The sequence below is a fragment of the Abramis brama genome, assembly GCF_963993115.1.
Source record: "Abramis brama genome assembly, chromosome: 13".
Classification (NCBI taxonomy): Eukaryota; Metazoa; Chordata; class Actinopteri; order Cypriniformes; family Leuciscidae; genus Abramis; species Abramis brama.
Window position 1 is genome coordinate 31,901,155 of NC_139975.1, and position 6,882 is coordinate 31,908,036.

Here is a 6,882-nt window from a genome sequence, read left to right on the forward strand (position 1 = left end):
CTGTGGTAGTTTTCTAAAACAGCATACTTGTGGTATGCATAGTAGTAAATGTGTATAAGTTTAAATGTAAATAATATAATGTCATCCCTTACATCTTCCTCCTGCTGACCATTTTTCATTTCCTGTGCAGTGTCCACTGTTAAATCTTCATCCTCTTGAATTAAGTCCTTCTCCCTCATATGTTCTTTTTCATCTTCCTTTTGAAATGTAGTCATCTCTTGTGTAACTACTTCCTTCTTTGCGCCTTCAATCTCTGGTACATCTTCCTCTCCATCTTCCTCTTTTAGCGCTGTCTTCACCTCCTTTGAGTCCTCTTTCTTTACATCCACTGGCCCAAACTCTTTCTTTCTTTTTTTCAGATTCTTTCTTTCCCTCTTCTGCTTTTAAATCTTCCTCATCTTGTATGATGTCCTTCTCTTTAATATGTTCTTTTTCATCTTTCTTTTGAAAATCATTAATGTCTTGTGTAACTTCTTCCGCTTGTGCAACCTCTGGTGCATCTTCCTTCACATCTTTGTCCGTTTGAACCTTTTTCACATTTTCATCTTTGTATGCCCTTTTTAGTTGATATCTATTTTGGGGATGTATTTGATACAGCCAAATCTGCCCAGAATTTGTGATCTTGCTGAAGACATTCCCACGTTTTTTGCTCAGGTAAGGACTCCTGAAGCTCTTGAATTTGTTTGAAAATATCTTCAAAAAATATATATCGTTTTCTGGACTATAAAAGTAAATTTTTTGGTTGACAAGTGTGTTTTACATACATACTGTCAATAACACAGCAGAAATTTATAGTTTAATATAGGCCTAATGCTAAAAATGCTAAATTACTTCCATTAAAATAAAAACATTATACTATAGTTCTTACCTTTCCAAATGTTTTGAAGACAATTCTGTATATAAAATTGAAATAAAACACACAATTAATGTTTTTCTTTACTTGAGTATTTGAGTATTTTTAACATTTTAAAATTTTATCCTATAATGTGGTTTAGTTGGGGTGCTATTTGATATAGTGCTAGTTACATTAGTTACAGGAGGCTATACTGTACGTTCTCGCACCAGTCGGCTCAGGGAGAGGTTCTTCACTCAGGCTGTGACCCTGCTGAACTCCATACCACAACTCTAACTGCTCCTATCACTCATACAGCACTGCTTCAGTACTTTACTGGACATATTATTTGCACTATTTGTATTTTGCACAGACTGACTGAACACCTGTTTAATATTGCTCTATACATATAACCAACTGTATATGTTGCTATACTCTGCAAACTACATGTAGTCTACTTTGCATAATGACAAAAAAAGTTGAATGTATTCAAGTATGATCTGCAGTCATATTCTCAGGAAACGAATGATAACAATCATATTAACTAGAAAAAAAAGTATGTTGAGACAAACTTTAAGTTGGCTTGAGAAAGCCGGACCAGAGAGTTTGAAGAAGTTAAAAGTAGTTAGAAGTCTTAAGTAGTTTGAAGTTTAAAGTTGTTTAAATTTTGATTGATAAATTAGTTAGAAAGAAAGAATAGTTAGAAAGAAAAAAGATTAGTTAGAAAGAAAAAGAAAGAAAGAAAGAAAGAAAGAAAGAAAGAAAGAAAGAAAGAAAGAAAGAAAGAAAGATGGATTAGTTAGAAAGAAAGAAAGAAAGAAAGAAAGAAAGAAAGAAAGAAAGAAAGAAAGATAGATTAGCTAGAATGAAAGAAAGAGTGAATGGTGGATTAGTTGGTTAGAAAGAAAGAAAGATGGATTAGTAAGAAGAAAAATGGATTAGTTAGAAAGAAAGAAAGATGGATTAGTTAATTAGAAAGAAAGATAGATAAGTTAGTTAGAAAGATAGATAGATTAGTAAGAAAGAAAGAAAGATATAAGTTAGTTAGAAAGATAGATAGATTAGTAAGAAAGAAAGAAAGAAAGATAGATAGATAGATTAGTTAGAAAGAAAGATAGATAAGTTAGTTAGAAAGATAGATTAGTAAGAAAGATAGAAAGACAGATAGATAAGTTAGTTAGAAAGATAGATAGATTAGTAAGAAAGATAGATAGATAAGTTAGTTAGAAAGATAGATAGATTAGTAAGAAAGATAGATAGATACATTAGTTAAAAAGATAGATAGATTAGTTAGAAAGAAAGATAGATAAGTTAGTTAGAAAGATAGATTAGTAAGAAAGATAGAAAGATAGATAGATAAGTTAGTTAGAAAGATAGATAGATTAGTAAGAAAGATAGATAGATACATTAGTTAAAAAGATAGATAGATTAGTAAGAAAGATAGATAAGTTAGTTAGAAAGATAGATAGATTAGTAAGAAAGAAAGAAAGATAAGTTAGTTAGAAAGATAGATAGATTAGTTAGAAATAAATAAATAAAGATAGATAAGTTAGTTAGAAAGATAGATAGATTAGTAAGAAAGAAAGATAAGTTAGTTAGAAAGATAGATAGATTAGATAGAAAGAAAGAAAGAAAGAAAGAAAGATAGATAGATACATTAGTTAAAAAGATAGATAGATTAGTAAGAAAGATAGATAAGTTAGTTAGAAAGATAGATAGATTAGTTAGAAAGAAAGATAGATAAGTTAGTTAGAAAGATAGATTAGTAAGAAAGATAGAAAGATAGATAGATAAGTTAGTTAGAAAGATAGATAGATTAGTAAGAAAGATAGATAGATACATTAGTTAAAAAGATAGATAGATTAGTAAGAAAGATAGATAAGTTAGTTAGAAAGATAGATAGATTAGTAAGAAAGAAAGAAAGATAAGTTAGTTAGAAAGATAGATAGATTAGTTAGAAATAAATAAATAAAGATAGATAAGTTAGTTAGAAAGATAGATAGATTAGTAAGAAAGAAAGAAAGATAAGTTAGTTAGAAAGATAGATAGATTAGTTAGAAATAAATAAATAAAGATAGATAAGTTAGTTAGAAAGATAGATAGATTAGTAAGAAAGAAAGAAAGATAAGTTAGTTAGAAAGATAGATAGATTAGTTAGAAATAAATAAATAAAGATAGATAAGTTAGTTAGAAAGATAGATAGATTAGTAAGAAAGAAAGATAAGTTAGTTAGAAAGATAGATAGATTAGATAGAAAGAAAGAAAGAAAGAAAGAAAGATAGATAGATAGATAAGTTAGAAAGATAGATAGATTAGTAAGAAAGATAGAAAGAAAGATAGATAAGTTAGTTAGAAAGATAGATAGATTAGATAGAAAGAAAGAAAGAAAGAAAGAAAGAAAGATAGATAGATAGATAAGTTAGAAAGATAGATAGATTAGTAAGAAAGATAGAAAGAAAGATAGATAAGTTAGTTAGAAAGATAGATTAGTAAGAAAGATAGAAAGACAGATAGATAAGTTAGTTAGAAAGATAGATAGATTAGTAAGAAAGAAAGAAAGAAAGAAAGAAAGAAAGATAGATAGATAGATAAGTTAGAAAGATAGATAGATTAGTAAGAAAGATAGAAAGAAAGATAGATAAGTTAGTTAGAAAGATAGATTAGTAAGAAAGATAGAAAGACAGATAGATAAGTTAGTTAGAAAGATAGATAGATTAGTAAGAAAGAAAGAAAGAAAGATATAAGTTAGTTAGAAAGATAGATAGATTAGTAAGAAAGAAAGAAAGATATAAGTTAGTTAGAAAGATAGATAGATTAGTAAGAAAGAAAGATAAGTTCGTTAGAAAGATAGATTAGTAAGAAAGATAGATAGATAAGTTAGAAAGATAGATAGAAAGATAGATTAGTAAGAACGATAGATAGATAAGTTAGTTAGAAAGATAGATAGATTAGTAAGAAAGAAAGATAGATAGATAGATAGATAGATAGATAGATAGATAGATAGATAGATAGATAGATAGATTTAGAATGGTAGTTTAATTGAGTCTATGGCTTCAGAGAGTTTAGATTTGAGTTTTTGGCTTGTACACTAATGGGCCACCATAGTCTTGGCTCAATTTGAGCACTCTGCAATGTAAGTCAATGGGATTTTTATGATTTTTAATATTAATTTTTAAGAAAACTGAAATTCAAATCAGTCTGAAAAGATATAGCAACTCAAGTCAGAACAGTCTGAAAGTCTGACCCGAGTTTGGAGTTTGTAGAGTTAAAGCTCTAGGAGGAGTTAGTGTCAGAAAATTTTGGGTCAGAAGAATAATAATAAGTTTAAATAGGATTTCAGTAAGTTGGCTTTCTCAAGCCAACTTAATTAACAAAGAAGCAATAAACATTATTCAAAACAACTACAGTGAAATATATTTGAAATAAGCAAAAATGAACTCATCCATTTTTTCATCCCTTTGTCATTACTTTCTTCTGATCAAGTCAATTTCGCTCGGTAATATTTAGGCCACAATAGCCTTAGGTTTCACAACTAATAGTTTTAACTAAATGTAAATTTGAAAATGAACGGTATTCGTATCTTAAAAGATAAAGTGAAAAATAAGGAGGAACTGTCGTTTAAATTACTTAACTTACACCGTTAAGCAAAGCTATAGGAGTTAAAATATAGTATAAAATATAATAGGCCGGGAGCCAGGTCCACTCCTCAGGATGTTTTTGCTACCTTTTTTTCACTATTATTTCCTATTATCTTAACGGCTTCATGTTTTTACTATTATCTCATTTCATATCATCATAACAAATGGAAACATTTGAAGTAACATGATAATCAATATATTTTTCTCTAGCTTAGTTGTTACTGAAATATTTTGGAAGATTTATAAGCTGCTATGGTTATTGTAATTATTATTTTATGCAGCACTGCGCATAGCCAACAAATAGGCACAACAAACCTGGTGTTCATTATATTATATATTGTTGGAAACATTTATGTGTGTGTGTATGTGTGTATTCTGTGAATTTTAAAAAGCAATTTTAACCAGAAAAATCTAAAATGTATTCCCAAAATCGTGCAGGCCTATAGTTTCTCTTGATATCAGTATGTTCACTTTTTTTTTTCAGGGCCCAGATGCCACTCCTGCTGACTTCAACATTCACATGAGTCTCTGTACATGAACATGGTAAAGTGAAAATCAAACACCTTGGAAATGAAAGGTATGTACAATGTTTTTAGGAATGGCACAAAGGTCTCTGTCTTTGGATAATTGTTTTCAATGAGTGCTTTTTTGTCATTTGTTTTGTATTTTAGGATTATGTTGTGTTGTAAATAAATCCAAAAAATCTAAAAGCCATTCTTTTTTAAATCTCCTCATTCTTTGTGCAAGGTTGCTCAGAATGATAGGGCCTGATAGCTCCTAATAGGGCCGTTAGGGGAGGGTCTTTGTCTTTCTCAGGTTTGAAAAGCTTACATATTAATTATTTCAGTGAGATTTTTTTTTTTTGTATTTTCACAAACCACGCATAAATGTCATTATCTCAAAACAACAAACTTTTACACACATGCTGCTGATATATTATTGTAGCAGAGTTTGTGCTGAATACAGTGTAATTAGACTTTAGCCATGAAAATGTCACAAGTAACAGAAATAAGCACAAATGTCAGAGCATGTCAGAACACCTCCAAGGCCCAGAAAACACCTCAGACCCCAGAGGGTTAAGTGCTGGTAGTCTGTTAACAGCCAGAACCAATACGAAATACCATGTTGTTGTTGAAAAAGGAACAGATTTTTGATCTGATTATAATGACGATATTAGAGAAGCTGTTTCACACCTTAACTGTCAGGCAAACACACTAATTTCACATGAGGCAAAAGTGAAAGGGACTAAATACAAAAAAAAAATATATGTTTCTTGTGCTGGATCAAATTGATGATGGAATTGTGTTTGGCAAAATAAAAGCCATTCTCATTCAGGGAGATTACATCAACTTCATCACAGAAATATATAACTCTTCAACTCTCATTGATCATGGCCTTCATTGCATTTCCGAGAAACCTGCAAAAAGGCTGTGTTGTGTCAGCCAAAGAAAACCTATTAGACTATTATCCCTTGCCCATGTACAAATTGTGTGGCCTGTCAGTGCTTGCTCTTCACCGCTCTTTTCCTTCTCTAGAATGATGTCTGCAACTGTGGGGGAGGAAGTAAAAAAGGTCATTTCCAAAGCGCTTCCTGGTCTTCTTGAAGAAAAGAAGGAACAGTTGATGCAGAGAGTCATTAGCTGGGGTGTGGAGAGCACAGATGATCTAAAGTATGTAGAGGGGGCCTGGAGTGGACCTGTCTGATTTACTCCCGCCCATCCAGATTCGCAAACTGCTAGACAGCTTTAACAGAGGTAATTTTGACATTCTGTATATGTATAAAGTATATTTTTTGTTACACTGTAAATAGTTGTTTTTCTGATAACAGATATATTAGCACAGTTACATAACACTGACTTGGTGATGATGTATTTTCTTTTTCTATTAGCTGGAGAACACAATATATCTAGTGATGTCCCTTCAACAACAACTCCGCCTTCCTCCACTGTCACCTTAGACACAATTAGCCCACCAAGCCTTTCTTCAACCAGGTTCCTTGGAACCAAATGCCGAGCGAATTACACATTGCAGTAACAAATGGAAAGAGACCACCCCCCCCCCCCCCCCCTGATCGCCGCAAAATGATTCACATCATTGTTGATGAAATTAGGAAACATGAAAAGTGTACTGTCCCTGTCTGTGTGTGAGCTAGGTGCGTGAACACAGACTCAACAGCAAGCCAAACTCGTTTCCACGAGCCAGGACGCGAGCGCCTTGCTCCTTTATTTTCCAACGTTGCAAGTGAAAATCGAGTAAAACTGTAATAAACAGAATACAAAATATACTTAGGAGCCTGCCTCACAAGTACAAGATATAACTTTCACCATTTACCAGCTTTAAACAGTCACGTTAGCTTAATAGAAAATGTACAATAACTAGCACACTAACAGAGTATGAGTTAGCTAATTAGCA

At 31.4% G+C, this 6,882-nt stretch overlaps 1 long non-coding RNA gene across 1 annotated transcript; it reads left to right on the forward strand.

The window, feature by feature from the left end:
* The first annotated feature begins 277 nt into the window (after nucleotides 1–277).
* LOC311094719 lies at nucleotides 278–6,460 on the forward strand. The gene is made up of 4 exons (XR_014608713.1): nucleotides 278–654; nucleotides 4,955–5,047; nucleotides 6,006–6,224; nucleotides 6,359–6,460. It is a non-coding gene; the product is annotated as an uncharacterized lncRNA (long non-coding RNA).
* The last annotated feature ends 422 nt before the right edge of the window (nucleotides 6,461–6,882 follow it).